Source organism: Oxyura jamaicensis, chromosome 10 (assembly GCF_011077185.1).
Source record: "Oxyura jamaicensis isolate SHBP4307 breed ruddy duck chromosome 10, BPBGC_Ojam_1.0, whole genome shotgun sequence".
Lineage (NCBI taxonomy): Eukaryota > Metazoa > Chordata > Aves > Anseriformes > Anatidae > Oxyura > Oxyura jamaicensis.
In genome coordinates, this window is record NC_048902.1 from 8,947,150 (window position 1) to 8,967,896 (window position 20,747).

General features: G+C 54.2%; 1 protein-coding gene across 4 annotated transcripts in view; it reads right to left on the reverse strand.

Annotated features, from left to right (window-relative positions):
* The window catches only part of LINGO1 (leucine rich repeat and Ig domain containing 1), a 125,416-nt gene that overhangs the window by 94,309 nt on the left and 10,360 nt on the right, over nt 1-20,747 (reverse strand). For 2 of the 4 annotated variants that reach the window (XM_035336215.1, XM_035336216.1), the window contains exon 2: nt 15,968-16,089. The gene's annotated coding sequence lies outside the window, so the exon portion shown is untranslated. Of the gene's footprint in view, nt 1-4,436; nt 4,526-15,967; nt 16,090-20,747 lie in introns of those variants that run through there. The other 2 variants (XM_035336217.1, XM_035336214.1) reach the window with 1 other exon arrangement.

Below are 20,747 nucleotides of genomic sequence, written 5' to 3' on the forward strand. Positions count from 1 at the left end.
ATTAACCCTTCCCTGCACAGCACGGCTCATCCGGGCCCAAACACCGCCTCGCCACCGCCTCTGCTGCGGGCACAGCCTCCCCGAGCCTTTCTCCCGCTCTCCGACGGCCATCTATTTTTAAAGCCCTTGGCCGCTTTCAGTGCTTTGCCCTGGATTCTCTCTGCGCCTTCATGGCAAACAAAAGAGCCTCACCAGAATTTCTGAGGACCTGGACAGTCGGTCTCCTCAAGCGCTTCACGCTATGCCCGCTCACTTCCAAACCTTCTTTGTTTAATAATTAAAAACGGTGACTTCAAGAGCAAAGAGCCGCTCCAAATTTCAAACAGCAACTTAAAGGACGTCTCAGCAGCTTCCCAAAGCGCTCTGACACAGACCTTGTCCCTCTCCGTTAGGGTCTTCCTGTTTCTTCCTCCAAAGCAGCTCGGACAGGAGCAAAAACGGACAAGGAACAGCTCCGAGAGCTGCAAGGTTCTCCGCACCACCTAGCTTTAAACAGCTTAAAGGCTTGTGGCCTCGCGGCCATTGAAGGCAAACCAGCGAGGCACTCCCAGAGCACCGAGAAGCCCCCAGCCCCTTGATGTGCCTTCCCTCCCGAAGACGGCAGGGAGCTGGGATCCCCTTTCCTGGGCAGGTCCCGGAGCAAGGAGCCACCGCATAGGACGCATCCCATGGCTCCATGTGGCGATGTCACTTGGAGTGCTGGACCTAACATTCTTCAGTGCTAACACCAGCTTTCTGTTCTGGGGTTGGATTAGCAAAGCCAATGCATCCATCACGAGTTTAAAAGGAACGCGTGCAACCCTGCCTTTTTTTCCTTTTCTTTTTCCCTTCCCACTCCCCTCCTCCTACGGGGGGGAAAATGAGCTCTCCCGTTAGCGGTTAATGCCAGGAGTCAAGATGCAACTTTGCAGCAAATACAGCGGGAGAGAAAAATTCATGACACAGCCTTTCATTGAAAATCAATAGAGCCCAGCCCTGCCCGTGATATACGCACTCAATTTATTCCCCGCCTGGCTCACAGCATCTTCACCGCCAGCCTGGCAGAGCCGCCCCTCTGTGGCAGCGAGGGGAGGGCACGGGGATTGTCCCAGGTGTGCTGGTGCCCTACAAAAAGGGGGGCAGCTCTGCGCCACGGAGAGGCCCCCGGTGCTGTGCGGGGCTCCAGCACCCCCTTTGCAGCCGTCTGTGTGCGCTGCCGCAGGAGACCTGGGCAGCCTTGCCGGCATCCGAGGAGGAATTTTGGCTGCCCCAGCTGGCACGCTCAGCTAAGGCACCACGGCAGGGTTAGCACGTGTCCCTGCATGGCATCACGAGCACGCAGGAGGTGGGAGCGGCCACCAAGCCCTGCTGACAGCACCGACAGCAGCAGAGCTCCGGGCTGGGCTTTGGCAGAACCTGCTCCATTCACCCGGCTGCAAACGCGTGATTCAGAGCCGAGCAGAGCACGGCAGATTTCATTTTGTCTGAGCTCGGCAGCAGCAGCCAGCGAGGCCAGGTCCTTGCTGGAGGTGGGGAAACATGCAGCCTGTGCTTCTGGAGCAGCTCATGAAGCTGGAGAGCCCTCTTGCTGAGCAGCCACCTCCCCAGGCGTGCTGGAATAGCTTCGTTCAACACCCACAACGATCAAAATACACCTGGGAAAGCCTCTCCTCACCCTGACGGGCTGCCTCAAAACGAGACAAGCGTTTTGGAGGGGGGCTGGGGCCCCACATGCCCCCCCCCGCTGCTGTAAGGCAGCATCCCTTCCCCAGCACAGCACAGCCCTGCCCTGGTGCTGCAAAAGCAATTTCTGAGTTTGCTTCCATCTCCCAACAGCTGCCTACAGCTAGAGCAAAGTGCTGCTCCCCAGCTCTGCCACCAGAACGCTCCTGATTTGCACTTAAAACACCTCTGCCGTGGAAGCACGTCTTCATTTTCCCCTCTCCACACAGCTCTGGAGCCTTCCTGGAGGGGTTGCGGCCATCTCCCACCACCCCACCACCCTGCACGCCTCACAACCAGCCCGCAGAGCTCCCTTCTTGTTTTTATGGGTTAAAAAGGGGTGGGGGCACCTTCAGTTTTCCTTTGGAAAGGGCTGGAAACAGGGTGGAAACATCTCATCCCTCCGAGAGGGCTTTGCTTGCACCTTGCGGCTCCACAAATCACCGCTGCCCCACACCCGCAGCCAGACGCCTGCACAGGTCGATGCCTCATTCCTTCCTAAAGATCCTTTTCTAGGGGTTTTATGGGTGCGTGGGTGCTGGGGCTGGCTGTCCACACCCGGGGCTCTGCAAAACAGCCTGACCTACTTTCAGGGGCTCCTTCTCCTCTCCGACACGCAGACACCGCATTGTGGAGCGAGATCGCGGCTGGGGTCCCCTCCCTCGGGGTCCCCTCCCTCCCCCCCCCCCCCCCCCCGTGACGTGCCCAGGCCGGGGGCTCTCCACCTCCCGCCCCCTCCCCGACCTATTCCCAGCACATGGCAGCCAAGGGCAGGACTCATCGATCGCCTTATCTGCGCCTCATCCCCGCCGGAGCACCGGGATGAATGGAGCCAGCTAAACACAGGGTCCCCCAGCGAGGTCCCGGTGTTGGCAACCTGGGGGTGCAAGGCGGGGGGAGCAGACCCGCAGAGCCCCCCCCAGCGCAGGGGGGAGCACCCCCAGACACTCCTTTAGGGCGGGTTAAAGAGGGTGCAGCAAGCACCCATCCGAAGCTGCGGGCAGGGGGACGGAGGGGGGCACAAACCCAACCCCCAGCACTTTGTGTAATCGATGGTAAGCAGTTTACCCACGGCTCCTCTGCAGTGCGGGGAGCCCTAATTCAGCCATGACCTGAATCTCTAACAGGGGGAGGGAGGTGGGGCCGGCAGGCGACGAGGGGGAGAGGAGAAACGCCACGGATGCTAATTTGTCCCCGTTCCCTCTCCGCGGGTCGGCTCCCAGGAGAAAAAGCGCCTGCTAAATCAGAGGGACCCCACGGAGCAGGGACCTGGGGGTGGTGCGTGGAGAAATCCCTCCCCGCTCCCCAGGCAGAGCAGAGCAGATGGAAGGACGGACACAGCCGGAACGACAGCGCCACTGGTGTCACCAAAGGACCTCCGGGCCCTGGCGTGGCACCAGCAGGTCCCCATCCAGGCACCGTGGGGAGGGAGCAGGGGGGACGCGAACTGGCTCAGCCCCAGCGCAGCCGTATCCAGGTCAGCTCGGGCTGTAAAAGCAGGGGGAGATGCTGGGAGCACCCCGTGGCTACGAGGAAGAGGCCGCAGCCACCAGCGTGGAGAGCAGCCCTGCCCTGCAAGGGTGCTGGGGTAGTGACCCCGTCCGTCAGCAGTGCCCAGCAGTTCCTGCCCCTTTGCCAGCTGGAGAAGGGCCGTGGAGGGAGGGGGACGGGCTGCAGGGGGATCCAGGCTGCTGGAGGGGTGCGGGGGAGACGTGGAGGGGACAAGGGGCTCCAGCACAGCCCCAAATACAGGAAAAAGGGAAAAAAAAAAAAAACAGTTGAAAACCCCTTGATTTTTCAAGTTAAAATCAAGTGTGTCACTCGGGTAACAAATTGGCCTGCCTGACTGGCAGAAATAGCTCTGTTAAAATACCTCTCTCTATTATTTTTTTTTTGGGTTGCCTTTCCCAAATGAGTTCAAGAATGGGGAGGGCTTGCAAGTCCCTGTGGACAGCCAGTCTCTCTTTTCCCTTCCCTGCACGGAGCAAGGTAATTATCTGCCAGGAGCCCGGCTGCTGGATGCCTGGTTACACCGCTAATTAGCGGGAACGAGCCAGTCCCCCAGGGCACGCGTGGCCTCCCCATCCCGCTATGCCTTCCTCGCTGCCCGCTCCTCCTCTTCCTCCTCCGCACAGCCCAGCGGGCAGGGCCCTGCAGAGCACCCCGCACAGCTCAGCCACGGCCTCCCAGGGGCAGAACACCCCTTCCCACCCCAGGGGTGGGGGACAGGAGGATGCCAAAAACCTCTCCACTGCTAGGAAGGCACGAGCTGAGCTGAGGCAAGCGCTGAGGCACCCCTGGGGGCTGCCAGGACTCGATGCCGCAGGCAGGGGGGGACAGCAGCTCGACAGCACACAGACAGACGTGCCCCCTGCCCCGTGTCAAAAACTGCTGGGTAAGCCGAGGAGCTCCAAGCGCAGCTCCTGCTCCCCAGATTTACACCCGGCCCTTCCCACTGCCCCCAAAGCAGGGAGCGCAGCCTGGCAATGCTCAGCCAGGACTTGGAGGGGAAGCCAGCCCCAGATCACGCCTCCAGGAGCTGTGTTGGATGCCAGCTCCCAGAGGTTCCCCTCGCCATCTGTACATCCTTCCCCACGAGGACAAACCCTCCAGAGCAGGGTCCCCAGCAGCCCCCATGGGGGGACCCCATTTCCTTGGAACGCAGCGGCCCCAAAACCTAAGGACCTGCTTGGAGGCTGCACCACCCCAAACGAACGGTAGGAAGAGACACTCACCCAGACACAGGTCCCGGACCACTCAGGCTCCTCTTCCCATGTCCCCCTCTCAACCAAGAACAAGAGCAGTGGCAGGGTGAGCCGACGGCTGCGGCTCCACCGCTCACCTGCGCTCTGCGCCTCCGGAGAGAGCCTTGGAGTCGCTGAGCCTTTGAAACAAACTCCCCTCCGCAGCGAGGCATCCGTTGGTGGGTGCTCTGCACGCCCTGGGGATTTTTTTCCCCCCTTCCCGTTCTTTCTTTTTTAGAGCGTTTTGAATGTGCAGATGCCCCAGCTTCTTAAAATTCAGCCCGGGGGCGTGGGAAGTGTTTTGGAACTGGCCCAAGCTGTCTGCTCCGTGCGTGCGCGCTGCTAAAAACGAGCCACCTCCAGCCCCCAGCCCCAGCCCCGGCAGCGCGCCGTGCTCCGAGACGAGGCCACCTGCACCCACCGAGGGGGATTTGGGTGCCAGGGGGTGCCGGGCAAACTTTGTGGGCAACCTTTCAGAGAAGGTCAGCGAGCATCGCGCCGGACTGCAGCCCTCGAGGAGATGTCCCGGAGCCAGCAGCCATGGGGACATCCACGATCCCTCACCCTTCCTCCTACCCCGTTATGATTTTGGGGCTGTGCCATTAGCACGCGTTTAGGATACCCAGCCCGGGAGCCCTGCCCTCCAGCCGAGCATCCCTGCAGCAGCGCCGGCCAAGTGAGCGTAACGCGCCTCCTCCCAGGCAATTCCCAAGTGCTTTATGAACAAATAAACGAGCTACAGGGATTTAATGACTTAACCTGTGAGGCACCGCTGGCGAAACCCAGCTCGTCTGATAGCGCAGAGCAACGAGGTAGCACGCAGCCCGCCCTGTGGCGGGGCAGCCGGGGAGGGTAACAGTGTCTCACCAGTTTGCACCAGTCCAGCGTCTGAACTGGCAAGATCTTAAAAGGGATATAAAAAGCACTCGAGCTGCCCTTGCAGGCTGTGCGAGGCTGCAGGGCCACAAGGGATGAGGTGCCACCACCAGCAGGACAGCCACGCTCCAGCCTCACGGCACAGGCTGCTAGAAATCAGGGAGAAGGCTGCTTTTTTTGTGGTCTTTTACAGCCCTGCACCAACCCGAGCTCATCAGTTCCTTCAGGGTAGACTCCCTCCCTTCCTCCAGCATCACTTCTCTGTAAATTTGAGTGAAATTCCTGTTTTCCTATCAGAAACATGAGCTTTCAAACACGTCGAATTTGAAGGCTGACTTTTGTTGGGAAGGTGCCTGTCTCCTTGTTCACAAAAGGGCTCATTTTTCCTGGAAAAGGGCCCAGATTTTGAGTGAAAGATCAATAACATGCAGAAAACAGGTCCTTATATTTAATTTTCCATGATACCAAAAGAAAAAGCAAACCAATGAGGAATGAATTCAAAATATTTTGCATTTGTTTACCCCACGGCTGTGCTGGAGCATCCACTCCACCCCAAGGGGAAGGATGCGGCCCTTGGGGCTTCCCTTAGAGCACCCTCCTGCTGCCTCCCCGCCGGGGTCAGCCTCGCTCAGGCTGCAGGCTGCCGAAAATTCAAGCCCTGCTTTCCCATCCTGCCTTTCCCTCCCTTCCTCGCCTTGGACGGGCTCCAAGGAGCATCGGCGGTGCCCCCCTGCCCGTGCCAACGACAGCGTGGGGAACGGGAGCCAAACCTTCCCTGCAGTCACAGCCCTTGGGGGGGGGGGGGGAACACGAAGGCACGGCATTCAAGATGCTTGTGCAACAGTCATGACATGCTGCATCCTCCCAGATCCATATGGGGGAAAACTAACACTTTGGCAAATTTATGAAGATGTGTGAAAGTGATTATATTCCTGAAAATATCTCAAGTGGAACGGCCTACCTGGCATATTTTGTTAGTCATGAAACACGATCCGTACACCGACTGTATTTTGTGGCTTCCCATCTGTTTAAATACTTTAAATACTGATTTTTTTTTTAATTTTATTTTTTTTTAAAGAGCACGACGACAGCAGCGGCACACTGCTGACTCAGGCTCGCGGGGGGCGCAGAGGGGGCCGCGTTTGCCATCAGCAGTGTGATGCAAAAGGTGCCTCGCCCAGCCCGAGACGTGCCGAGGAGCCCAAAAACAGGAGAAGAGAGCACTAAAACACGCAGACCATCGCTCACGGCTTTGGCCACCTTGCGGCACTGGTTTCCAACCATGCCACCTCGCTGTGCTGGAGGAGCTGGTGTTGGATCCCTCCCCTTATACCAGGCGGGGATTTTACCCCGTAGGAAGCGTGCCCCCCGGCACAGCGCCCAGGCGAGCGCATGGACCTGCTCCCTGCCCGAGCATCCCCTCGGCCGCTGCCTCCCTTCCCTGCTCTTTATTTAATAGCTTCTATTTTAAACCTCGGGCTCAAGCGGCTCTCGCTGCGGTGGCAGGAGGGGATGGCACAGGGACACAGCGAGCTGGGAGCCAAGGACGCACGGCCAGCAGCCCCCAGCTCCAGCAAGATGCCACAACAGGGAAGCTCGAGGTCACTTTTTCCTGCTTTCACCAAAACGCCCCAAAAAGGCGGCTGCTCCTTCTCTCACCCAGTAGCTAAGGCAACCTGGCCTGACAGGCAGAAAAGCAGCAGGTTTCAGGAAAAGCATCCACGTCTAAAGCAACTCTGCTCTCCGTGCCCAGAGGAGAGGGGACTTGGGGAGCTGCCATCAGCACCCCCAAGCCATCCCGTGCCTTTCAGGATGGAGCACATCCCCCCTTTAAAACACACCCTCGTAAAGGGAGAAACAGGCATTTTTCTCACCTTTGACCACGGTAATAGCTGAAAAGCAAAATACCCTTTTATGGCACGGTCACCTCGCAACACTACCGTGCCATTGAAATGAGACTTCAGGTCTAAACACAATGATTTTCCACCCCACTTCCAACAGAGCATTTAGCCACAAAGGGATAATTTGGAGTTATTTAAGCAGTTACCTCCTGGTTACACGAGGCAATGGCAATTACACAGGACAAGGTGGCAGCCCATAGTACTCGCAGCGTAACTACATTGGAATTGCTCTTCCCCTGATTATGGACAATGATCAAACGAGATCAGAGCATCCCGGACAAATCCCCTCCTCCCCAGCGAATGGCAGCTGCCATGTGGAAAACGCAGCCGCCGATCTATGGAAAGGAGAGCAAAGACCAGCAGCAGAATATGATGAAGGTTTTCCCCAACGGCAGCACGAGGCTGAATATGAGGTGATTTATGGCAGCTTCCCTCACAGCGAAAATCTCTCCTGCCACATTGGTGGGGTTTTTTGTTTGGTTTGTTTGTTTTTACAGCTCATTTGGCTCTTTGTTTGTTGAACAGCTTTGTGCTGTTTCCTGTCCTCTTGCAGGATGGTGCCTTGTTATTTGCGTTCCCTTACCGCTTTTTTTTCTCCCCTCCCTAGGAGAAAACCACCTCTGCTCGTGTTCTCCATAAGCCTAATTCCACGTCCCCACTGGTGTGTGACAGCGCCGGAGTTCTTGCCACCTTCCAGAGGGATAAATCACGGCGGAGACAGGGGCTGGTGTTCAAGGTCCAGCACGTGGAGGAGGAGTCTCCCGTTCCCCACGGAGCCAGTCCCCGGGAGGACTAATCCCACGGGAAATAATCCAGAGCAAAGAGGTTTTACAGCGTCTTTTCAAAGGCTCTTTCTTACTGACAACTGATGAGTTCATATCCCCCAATATCCATTATAGGGTTTATTTTATTTCTTGTTAAAAAATAAAAGGGCAGAGCCAGAGAAGAGTAAAAACCAGCAACAGAGGCTGAAGACTGACAGCAGCTGCCTGGCAGACAGTGAGTGAAAATGCTCTGACAAGATGAAATGTTTTTTCTTTCATTGAAATCACTCCCTTTCGGAATGACTAATACGCAGCTATCGCACCATGGATATTTCCAGAGTGATGAGATGTTTTTAAAATATCTCACTGTGCCTCAAAATATCTCACTCTGGCTCAATAGATCATCCAAAACACCACCCACGGAAATCATAAATAAATAGATACTATAGTGCCACAAAAGAGGAGACTGTCCAGGGCCAGGGTGGCATCCTTCATCGGCAAGCAAACGAGGCCTCTGAACTCCTCACCTCGGCACGCGGCTGCTGCAGCGAGGCTTGCTGGAAGGGCCAGAGGCACCAAGTCACTGCGAGCTGAGCTCGATGCCTTCTCCTCTCGCTTCTACAAGTCTTTGTCCTGTACGTGTGTCCTTGGAGATGCGCGCAGCCCCTTGCCTACACAGCGGCTTGAAACCCCAAGTGGCAGTGCCCAGGCTCAGGCACCCGGTCCCAGAAGTGCTCCTAAAAATGCAGCGACGCCAAGAAGGGAGGAGTGTGCACAGGGAACTTGGTAAGGAAGGACCGGGGAAACCACGCCCAGGTCCACTGAAAAATAACCAAAACCTCTGCAAATCTGTCCCACAGCTGCGTGGAGGCAATGCTGTCACAAAAGGAGCTGGAAGCCTTGGGGGAAAAACAGCTCCTGTGGCTATTATCGCTTTCCCTGTGCCCTTTGCTGGGACAGTCCCTTTGGGAAACCGATTTTTACACATCTCAATGCACTCACGCCAGGCTAGGATGAAAAAAAAAGTAGCCAAAGGCAACACAAGGCAGCTGACTTACATTCTGTGCTTCACAAGCTCACCGACACCCCGGTGTCCCCCCGGCCATGTGCTGCCCCGAGGCACGGCGCAGTCAGGGCACCCCAAAATCATCAGCCAGCTGCAGCACCGCTCACTCCGTACGAGCTGCATCTGCTTTTTGTCTTTCCCAGCAATCAGACAACACATTTTGTTTTGCTGATTGAAGGAAAAGAGAGCCAGCATTTCGGAGGAGCAGAAAATGGGCTCCTTTGCTTTTCTCAGCAAGATAAAATTGTTTAGGTCACCTGGACCACATCATTCGAAAATTGTTTCCTCTTTTGAGAGGTTTGCCAAAGCGTGTTTATAAACTTTTGGAGATACAGTGGCTTTTCAGAACAGCACAGTCAAAATGCATCACTTGGAAACCCCAGACAGACTTCTTCTTTTACTTTTTTTTTTTTTTTTTTTTTTTTTTTTCCCCAAAGGGCTGGACCTAATCCCCAGCATGGCAGGAACTGGAGCTTTTCATGGGTTGGAGAAGGGTAACACCTTGCCCGTAGCAATTCCGCCCTGCTGCTGACAGAATTCAGGACCCTGCAGCAGCTGATTAGCAAAAACCCCGAGCTCTGCCAGCCAAGAAGGTGCTTTTCCCTTCCCTTCGCTCCTCCAGGAACAGGCAGCACCAGGGAGCTGCAGAGCTGCTGCAAAGGGTGGGGAGAGAAAGCCAAGGCCCCGCATCCCCAATGAAGATAGCTCCAACATCTGTCCTCAGCCAGGAATGTATTCACCCGCACAGACACACTCATCAGATGAGGCTCTAAAATATTTACTGCCCAAATATCAATCCTCATAAAGCGAGGCAGCCATTTGGGCTCGGGGAGGGGGAAGGAGACGGGGCGGGTTGTCAATAATGTCATAAACACGGGCAATTTTATGTATCTCTGGAAATGGCCAAGGAACACGCAGCTTGACAGATGTGCGAACGGGTAATGCAGGCTCCCTAGTTATGAGCATGAGGATGTCAAGAGGAATAGATGAGCAGTAATTCAAAGTATATTGGGCTTAGAGAAGTACAGGGGCATCGCAATGAATATGTGATGGGCACCGCGGAGAGAGGGCTGGGGAAGAGCGAGGCACGCCGATTTGGGAACGCACCCTCCAAGGACAACCCTTGAAATGTCACAGAGGACCCGGGCAGAGCCACGATGCCACAGGGTGTCACTGCGGCCAGGGCCACATCAGCCTGCCTGCTGGGTCTTGGGGCTGGACCGATCTCCAGGCTGATTTCGCATGGGAGCCGCTCCGATGTTTCCATGCCAGCCTCTCCCCTGGAGCAGACGAGCATGGGGACAGAGCTCCTCAAGGCTCCCGGCCACCCTGCACCATCAGCGCTGGACCAGGGAAGCCCCGGACCCTTTAGAAAGTGCTGTCAGATTTCCCCCATACCCAGCCACGCACCGTTTGCTTTGCAGGGAGGCGTTGCTGAGCCCATCATGTTTCATAGTGGGGTTTTGTGAGGGTGCCCAGAGCAGCTGGGCAGGCGAACAGCCAGAGCTGCCTGTCCTCTAAATCCAGAGCGCTGTTTGATGCAGGTGTAAGAAACCTCCTGCACTAGAGGAAGCATCCACAAGGGGACCCCAAAAGGCACAGGTTGCTTTTGGAGACCTCTCCTTGGGACTCAGCCTCTGCAGCAGAAGCAGCACCCTACGGGGCTGCCGGCTGCTCCCTGGGGCTGGGCCGACCTCCAGGCTGGCTTCCTATCCGTGCAGGCTTTGCTTTCTTGGGGAAACTGGAGGGCAGAGATCCTTGGCTCCTCATGCTGAAGTCCTTCCTGCGAAGGTATAGATGAGGTCTGCCTGCCCCACAACCCCACCACAGATGCACAAGCCAAAAAGGGGGACTTTGCTGCTCCCCCCTCCATCATGCCACCTGGCCTTTCCCACACCCAGAAACATGACGTTTGGCTCAAACGCATGTCTTTTCCTTCACGTTCAGAAGGCTCAAAAAAACACCAACCCACCTCAGCAAGAAATCAAAGCAAGTTCAACTAACTTCTTCGCATCCATCCCCAAATTACAAAGCCCACCCCCAGAGCCGCAGCCAGGGAGAGGGACACCACCCCCGAGGTGCGGGCGGCAGCAGTCACCGCGATGCGATGACTCGCGGCCGGCATTTCCCCAGCCCACCCCGGCATTTCTCAAAGCAGCACCAGAGACTTTTCGAGGCAGCACCAGAGATTTTTGAAAGCAGCACCCAGAGACACGCCGCACCCCCAGCCGCACGCTGCCGCCTCCCGCACACAGCGCGGGGCTGGCGGGTTTCCAGCCCGGAGCCAAAAGGGAGCAAAATAAATAAAAATGAAGCTGTGCTCGGGCACGCGGCTCCTCGCCGGGCTCGCTCTCCCAGGGGGGAGCTGCAGCACGTTGCAAAGGGGAGCCTCAGCTTGTCCAAGCTGGCCTCACTCAGACCTCAACGCCACGCTTTTTTCCTTTTTTTGCTGAGCTTTGCCTCCTTCGGCATCCCTGCCGGTGAAATTCCCGCTGCCCACCTCCCGCGGTGCTCTGCAGCGGGATGCAGTCATCGGCACCGGCACCAAGCACACCCGTCCTCCCCAAGCCCCCCGCCGCTCCCCGGGAGAAGTTCATCATTTTCACACACCCCCTCGGTGCCTTCTGCGGAGGGAATTACTCACGGCGGCGAGCAGGCACCCGCACACCAGCCACCAAGGTGATTTTCCTGGCGGAAAAATCCATGAATCACTGTACAAGTAAGTCTGGCTTCAACCGAGACCCAGCGCGCGCCGTTGTTTATTAAAAATCAGCAATCTTTCCTGGCTTGTTCTGGGACATGACTTATCCTAGCCACTCACTCACAAGTTATTGCGACACCCGGCTGCAAGCTTCCCCTGCTCGTGCTCCGGGAGCTTTTCCTGCCTCTCACGGAGAACCACAGGGTTTTGTTAGGTCAGATGAGAGCACTGAATAAACGCAAACGCAGAGGAAATGTTTTCTGTACGTCTCAGAGCTCATCCTTCCACCCAGTCCCGGAGATGTGTCACTCTGAATAATCCTGAAGCCAGGGACTCCACGGTGCCACGGCCACCGCGGAGGTCAGGCAGCAGGGAGGGAAGGGACAGGGCTTGCACAGCCGCAGCCACCCCGACACAATGAGACAAGCAAGCGGGAACAGACTGATAATGAGAGCTTCTTTCCAAAAAAAAAAAAAAAACTGGCTTGCTCTAATTTGACTTTTTCTCTGGGAAGTGCTCTCCTGCGCACAAGAGCTCTGCAACGACACGGTGTAATGGCACCAACCTTCAATGCCCACAGCCACAATAGCAGCAGCAGGAGATAATTGCACCTGTAACTCATCTCGGGGACACTTTCCCCACTAATGAGGCTGTCTGAGTCAAAGTGGGTGCAAGTTGAGAGGGCCGGTCTTGGTGCCAGCCTGCTGACCAGCCGTGGCCCCAGGCTCACTGCTTCGCAGCTCACAGGAGCTTGGCTTCCACCGCCAGCCCTGCACCCGCCTTGCATTTCTTCCTCCTTAGAAAAACCTCCCCGGGTAAGCTCTTATTTCCTCTGCTTCCATTTGCTGGTGGTTTGAGGGCATCTCCCGGCAGAGCTGCACCTGCCCTCCCACCCCAGGCCCCGCAGAGGGTTTCAGCATCGCTGCCCGTGTGCTCGCGGGGCTCAGGAGCGCGTGGCGGGCACCACCGGCGGGGACAGGGACAAGCCTCACTGACAGCCGCCGTGCTGGTGGCTGGGACTGCTACCTCTGCCTTCAGCTGCTGCAATTTGTGTGCTCGCCCGGAAAGAAAGGCAGAGAACCTCCTGCCCCTCGCTGAGCTGCTTTGAAACCTGCTCCCGCCCCGGAGTTAAACAGCGCTCGCCTCCAGCAAGGAGCTGCTCTCCCTGAATTTAAGCAGCTTGCCCGAGTGGTGGCTGCGGGAGGGCTGGGACAAGTAGAGCGGGAGAAGAGGAAGGGGGGGGACGCCAAAACCCACGGCAGGGCACGACACAGCGGTACATGATGCACAGCAAAGGCAGTCGGCATTGCTCGGGTCACCGGCGTGACCTCCAGAGGCCGGGACAAGCCATAAGGACAGGAGGAAAACTCCAGCAGCTGCTCTGGGAGCTGCTGAGGACCAGGAACCCAGGCGTCACGCAGAGAAGCTGGCGCCTCAGCATGTGCCAGCCCACGGTGGAGCTCGCCAAATGGGTCAGCCTTCAGCCCCTTGCTCAAGAACACAGCTCAGAAGTTTCAGATTCCCCTCCCCAAGCCCCCAGGGAGTGGATGTTTGGAGGGGTTGCACCCACAGCTGCTGTGAAGGGACCCCAAAAACCCCAAAAGCAGACAAAGGAGGACACCGGAGGACGGGCAGGCAGCACCCCTTGGCTGCAGCCACAGCTGGCAGGATCCCTGCAGGGTATGTATCTTGAAAGCTCAGAGTAAATACTTAAAGGTGGAGGGAAAAAAACACTGTTCCTCCCTGAAAGCAAGTTCTCAGACTTTGCTCTGGGATTTGAGGCTGAGGCAGACAGAAATATGACAAAGGAGACACAGGTTTCAGCAAATCATAGGCACATCGGAAGCAATAGCTTTCAGCTCCCTGCTTAGCTGCGAGATAAATTCCCTCCTGGCCACACGCTTGGCAACCTCGGGGACAGCAGCTCTGCTCTCCCTGCATGCACGGGGGGCTGTGGTGAGCCCAGGCTGCCCTCTTACCTCGCCCCCACCCATGCTGGGGAAGTGCTCCATAGGCAGTGAGAGCCCGGGCATCACCCAGACCCATTTCTAAACAATTACAGCTGGCCCCATCCATGGGATGAGTCTCCCCTCCTTGGCCTGCCCCGTGAGCATGCAGACACCAGGGTTTGGGGCAGCACACGGGTCCCGCGGTGCTCAGGGATGCTCCCAAACCTGCATCCCAGCTCCACACAGCAATGGCCAGAGGAACAAACAATGTCCCAGCCTTCCTGAGACCTCAGAGGGATGATGGCTAGGGAGGATGGGCAGCGACAGCCTCCTCATGGTGCCCAGCAGCCCAGCACCGGGACATGGCTCAGAGGCGTTGGCCGGAGGAGCTGCTGAGCACGGGCTGTTCTGTATGGCTGGGCTGTCCTCAGGATGCTTTTATTTCCAGAGAGAACTCATTAGCTCTGCTTGTGCAGGAGTTGGGTTTTTTTCCCCCTGTTACCAAGAGCTGGAAAACCACTGAATAACATCTCCAAGCACAGCTGGAACAAAGACAGGGCACAGGGGGAGAGTGGCAACAAAACCAGAGATAATCAAAGCTGCTGCTGCAGCCTCACATCGCCAACGGGAGGTCCAGATTCCCCAGGCAAAGCTTACTCAGGCCCCAGCAGCTTTCCCCATGCCGGGTCTGTGCCGGGGCTCTTTCGGAGCCAGCTGCAGGGCAGAGCTTGGGGTCAGAGGGAACCAGACTGGACCAGACAGATTGCCAGGAGCACAGCCAGGGGAAAGGCTGGAGGAAAGCCAGGAGCTAAATGGGCTCATGCACGCGCTAGGCAAGGAGGCAGGCAGTGCTACAGGAAGGGTTTAGCACAGGCACATCCTACCAGGGGTGTTCCCGCAGCCATGCCCTGCAGGAAGCAGCCCAGAGCCACGCCACCTCCTCAGAGTCCCCGTGCTCCTCTCCCATCCCTGCACAGTCCCAGTGCGCTGCAGCCAAGAAATCATGTAGGAACAGCGAGAGATAAGGCAGCTCCCAGATATGATCTAAAGCTCCATTATCTCTTTAACCCTCATGCGATTCATTTATCCCTCCCAGATCTATTCCTCCCTCTCTGGATCCTCCTGCTTTTCCCCTTCTCTCACCCCACGGATGCTCTCGGAGCCCCATTCAGCGGGCTGTCACTCGCCACAGCTAACGGGACGGACTCCGACTGAATAGCCCCGACGATGCCAAGTTAATAAAACGTTAAATGCAGCCCTATAAATCACCTGCCCGGGAAGTGACCTGGACAGGAGGCCTAACGAGTTAGCAGAGGGTTTTATTTAAAAGCCATTTGTCTAAGAAGTGCAACACAGAGAGTCAAATAACTCTTAGTAAAGCAGAAGCACTGAAGCTACAGGGAGGATTAGAGAGGACGAGATATTTATGGCCGAGGATGTCAGCGCTAACCAGCCCCTGCTTCCCCGTGGCTGCACGTAGGTGGGCCGGGCTGAAGCACACCACGTTTGCAGATTTCAGAGTAGGTTTGAGGAGAAAAGTTATATTAGGCTTGCCTGAAAAGCCTAGCTATGAAAACCCAGCGGGAAATGGTGTTTTGGGTGGGCTGAGCTGGGACAAGGCGGGTCCCAGCTCTGGCTCACTGGAGCTGCTGTGACCATCACTGGAGACCCCCTGCCTTGTACCCTTTGCCACCTCGCAAAATGCTCGGGACATCCACATCTTTCTGCTAGGCCCAGCTCGTCTGCGCAGGAGATTGAACAGACGGAGAAGTAGCAATGCTCACGCATTAACGCACACATCTGACACCTCTGTTTGCAAGGAGAAGCTTGAAAACAAAGAAGTCTAAAAGCCTCAAAACCGCCAACACCAGAAACCAAGTTTTTGGTTTCTAAACCCAATATCTACTCCTCAGCTGAGAACAATTTCACAGCCAGCCCCACATATCCCCCGTAAACCTAGCATAATTTGAGAAACCTTTAAAACAATCTTATTGCAAATGGCAGATACGAGAGAAGACAACATGAAGTCTGAGGTAGCAAGAGGACACACAAACCCCTTCCCAAATACCATCTCGGGGAAGCTGAGACAATCAGAAGGCACCAGTGCCACCCAAGCCCAGTTCCTTCCTGGGCAAGGCAGAAGACACAACCAGACAAAAAAACAACCAAGCTCTCACCCACTTTAGCAGACCCGTTTGCTCTTCACAGACAGAAACTTTAGCAGACCCGTTTGCTCTTCACAGACAGAACAGCCACAGTCCTTACCTCAGAGGGGATGCAGGAGGCTGCAGCAGGGAGCCTAACAGCACCGAGAGGCTGCACACAGGGCGCTGCTCCAGGGGCTCTGCAGGTGCTGGGGGCAGCTCATGGCTCCTGGGTGCAGGGGGCTGCAGATGAGAAGGCACAGGAGATGTCAGCATGGGAAAGCAAGACCTCAGGCCCCCATCCAGCTTGTGACCACCGTGAGTTTAACAAGAAAGCTAGGACAGCAAAGAATGTGCTTAAATATCAACTTTTTTTCCTTGTTACTCTTATTCCCACTGCCATCAGGGAAACCAGATCAGGTGGAACCCTTGCTGGTCCCATGCACCTCTAGGCACCAAGTTACAGACACCTACACATGTCCACAAGCCCTCGAGGGGCTCCTGACAGCTGTAGGGTGTTACATGTCAGAGCCTAAACACAGCAGCTCCCAGAAGGAATTACTGTACTTTCACCACCTGCAAACAGAAAGGAGGCACAGTAGAGGTGGAGGTGACACTCATTATCAAGATATCAGAGTATCATGCATTCAAGTACCAGTGAGACAGGTAACAGTTTTTTTGTTTTTTTTTTTGCTTGTTTGTTTGTTTTCCTGCAACACAGCAATTTAAGTACAGTACAGAGGGGTCTAAAGGGAACTGGGGCACTGCCACAGTCCCTCAGGCAGTCCTGTGCTATGGGTGATGTGATTGTGGCCCAAAAGCATCAGTTCTGTGAGCGCCAGAAGAAAATCGTGGGCTAATGTTGCAAAATCATTGAGGGCATTCTAATTTCCAGTGACCCGGCTGCTTACAAAAATGGCATTGATTGTCAGCATGCACAGGTTGAATAGGGTTTGAACCTAATTGCCCTCAGGGGCCAGACATTCTACTCTTACTCTGCCTACAGGGGGTGCAGGCATTTTCTAATTGCTGAATTTGTAGAGCCATTGATTTAGCTTCACCCCTTTGCTTTCTTAGCTGTGCTATAAAAACGCTGAGCAGCTGGTAATTCCTTTATGCTTTTTCCTTCCCAGCCAATCATTGTACTTTGAATATTTTCACAAATTTTAGAACCCAAGCCCTGAACAAAAACTGAAACAAGTGCAGGTCTTGCTTGCTTCACAGGGTTGTCTATTTCTGTACGTCTTACACAGAGTTCTCAGTCTATCCATGTAGCTGGTTGGATTTTCATCCCTGAATTGTTTGCATGCATAAACTTTAGCCCAATCTGTTTTTCTAGGACATACTTGGAAAATAGCATTCAAAATAGAAACCCTGTGTGATCTAATGTCAGTGTCTGGAATTGGCTGTACTGGTCACTTGGCTGTATCGCAGAGCCTTATTAAAGTTTCTTCTGGTACTACAGCTCTAAGAAGCCGGTCCATATTAGCTGAGGTTAGGTTATAACTTTCTTATTATCCAAAGCTCCATAAATTCCTCAATTTCCCCAGTAGTTTGGGAGGTAAAATAAATAAAAAAATAAAAAAAATAAATATCTGTTGCACTCCAGGGAATGGACTGAGACAAGGTTGCCATCGGATCCAGCTTCTCTCAGTGGACAATTTAGTGTAGTTTTTACTGTTTTCTTCTCATTTTTCTTAACATTTTCTTTTGTTGCTGAGTGCTAGGGACCTCAAATTTCTTTCTAGTGGAATAGTGAGGTTCAGACTCAGGGCGAGTGGTGGAGTCAACTTCCTCTCTCAGTTCATAGCGGTTATCTGGAAGATAACCATACCCCTGGGAGATATAGTGGTAAATGAGAAAAAAACCTAGGTCATCTGCAACCTCCAGCTCTATCACAGTGCTAGCACAAGAGTATAAGAGAGATACAAATGCTGGGGTGGTTTAGGCTCTTGATCAGTTAACTTCTCCTAGATTTTTTAATTTGTATTTAACTTTTCCTGGGATTCTTTTAGGCTCTGAGGTTGTGACTCAGTGCACTGTTTAGATGCGCTGTAACAACTAAAAGAGGCATCCCACTGAGTTCAGTTTGGTTTTGTTCTCTTTTTGCAATCAAAAACCAAAAGCACTTTAAGGAAAACTGTTTAGGAGGATCATCCTGGGTATAGCAATAGCATTTTTCTTACAGACTTTAGGGGGAGTCATTTCTGTACATAAACTGGGGCAAGATCCCCTTAGAGAACCACTCTTGCTTTGGACTGCGCATCTGGAGTCAGTTTCATTCACACACACAACCCAGGATTAATTTTCAGGGAATGCCAGCCTGCCTATAAATCTCCCTGAGAATATTTTTGTCAGCCCATGATTTTAGAAGTACCTTTTAATTGCTTGCGAGACTCACTCACACCAAGACAGCAAGCTGGTATCCAAATGGAGGCCCACGCTTCGGGCCCAGTAAGATGGCGGCCCACCCAGGGGCGTCAGCCTGCCAAGATGGCGGCCTGCGCAGGGGAGGTAGGCACACCTTTCAGTCACACTGAGCTGGGGCCCCCAGGGGTGTCAGGCCCACATTTCAGTCATGCCAGGATTGCTTATACAGTGCTACAACACAGGGATGGAGACAACACACAGCTGAGGCCCACTGAAGTCAGACATCTCTGCCTGACCCGGCCATTCTGGCAGAGGTTAAGCTTCTTCAGCGATGGCGCTCAAACAGCTCCTGCAGAAACTGGAGGCCTGCAGGATGAAGAGGACTCTCCCATTCAGTCACGAGGCCAGGAGCGGACCCCATGGCTTTCCAGGCTCCCTCTGGAGCCCGGGTGCACCTGGATCCAGCCCTAGTCTCAGGCTCGGTTACTGCTTTGTGTCTGACAGCTCACACGTTCACACACACCGCTGACCAGACGATCACCAACAGTTGCAGACAAAACAAAATAAACTCCCCAAACAAATCAAGACCTTACACTTATCCAAACTAATGAGATTTTCCAACTGAATTTATCAATTACAATTAAACTTACTTTAGCCAAGTTTAAGGTTCTGGGCTCACCTGTATTTAAAGTCCAAATAGTAGCGTTCAAGCACAGTGAAGAGCTTACAGACAATCCTCACTGAAGCCCCTGTGGGAAATGTTTTAATTTATTTTTAAAGAAGGTGCCGCACCTTTTCAGTTTGGCACCTGGGGTTCAGAGGAGATAGCCTGCAGTTCCTCCAAGCTATGGCACAAAATAAACCATCTGAGTCATGGCATCAAAACTGCTGGAGATTATCATGACTGAGTGCATAATAACGCAAGCACAATTTAGGACAGGTCAGACGGAAGCTTATTAACCACCACCATAGTGAGAGGCAGTATTCCCCACCCACCCAGGGACTGCAGAGACCCAGATCTCCTCTCTTTGAACAGTATGCAAGGGGTAAGGAAAATAAACCCAATGTTTGAGCCAGGTATGCACGCCAGGGAAGAATGGGCTCCAGACAACTTCTTGCAAGTTAACAAAGCCGAGTAACCATTCACAGGAGGGAATGTTCCTTTTGTTAGGACAAATTTCTTAGCTAGACCTCTCAGATCTGAAATAGCAATAATTTTAATTACCACCACAAGGAGGAACAGAAAGCTACATAAAGCATGCCAGCAGCATCCATCCACACTGGGGAGAAGGTCACAAATAGCAGGGGGAGGAAACAAGGACCCAGTAAGTGCCAGGGTACAACCCCGAGCTGCACACTGTGGTGCACACAGAGTGCTTGAATGATGGGTCCCCAGCTCTGCAGCCCCACAGGGGGTCCCATAAGGCCAGGGAGCCCTCCTCCTAAGCCGAAGTGTCCCACAAACACCTTGAAAAATGACTTGTCCTTTGTCTGCTGATCAAGGAGCTTGATTTCAGCACTGAACGAGAAGCAAGACCCTTTCCTGATGGAGAAGGATGCATCTTCACCCGTCTCCTGCCCAGCTTCACTTTCACACACAGCACAATCACCTCCAGCCTGGGTTTGATTTAATACATTTATTTCACTGTGAAGTCCCCGTAGCAGAGCTCAAATCCTTTTTTGCATCTCAGTTTTGATCAGCCAGCGTTTAACAAATTAATAATAAAGAGCCTGAAAAATAGTCTCCCGTCCCCCAGAAAGTGGCTGTGCCTCCCAATCACTCCAAAGGGCACCACTTCAGACCTCGCTGAGCAAATGGTATTTAGCTGCAGCCACCTCTTAATGGGAATGATGTGCTCCTACAAGGAAAGCAGTCAAGTGTATCACATCTGAAGATATCCACATGCTGCATAGCAAGAGGGCAAGAAGGAGAGAGGATGTAAGGAAATACTGTTAGTATTTTGCAGCAGCCGTTCCTGGTCCTGTCCCGAGGCCTGACATCCTACCCAAAGTTGCCCGTTACATTCAGCTTTGAGGTCACAAGAAGCATTTGCAAGGTTTACCATGGAGGCAGGCAAATATTTGCCAAGGATACTTCCAAATCTCTAGTCCCGCTACGTGCTTTCTGCAAATTTATTTGCTGATCATGGTCCTTGCACAAATTTGCAAATGAAGAGCAAAGACAGAGCACTGTGTCAGAGATAACTCCGCTGACTTGAATTAGGGTACAGTAATTAACACCCTGAGTGCTGGCAGTCTCACTCCCAGCTACCAGAGCTGGTTTAGCCTTCTCATCTCATCTTGGGTCCTTACCTCCAGCTCGAGCTTGGCCAAGCACCCTGCTAATTTGCTGTGCTAATTAACCACAGTTTCCATTGTTTATTCTTTTGTTCTTGTACAAGCAGCCGTCATGGCTGGGCACATGCCCACAGTGGTAAGCTGGCATCACCTTCAAGGATCAGCACAGCTCCACTGTGAAGCTGGTAGATGCCAAGAGCTCTGCCATCACCCCAACACACAGGCAGCCACCT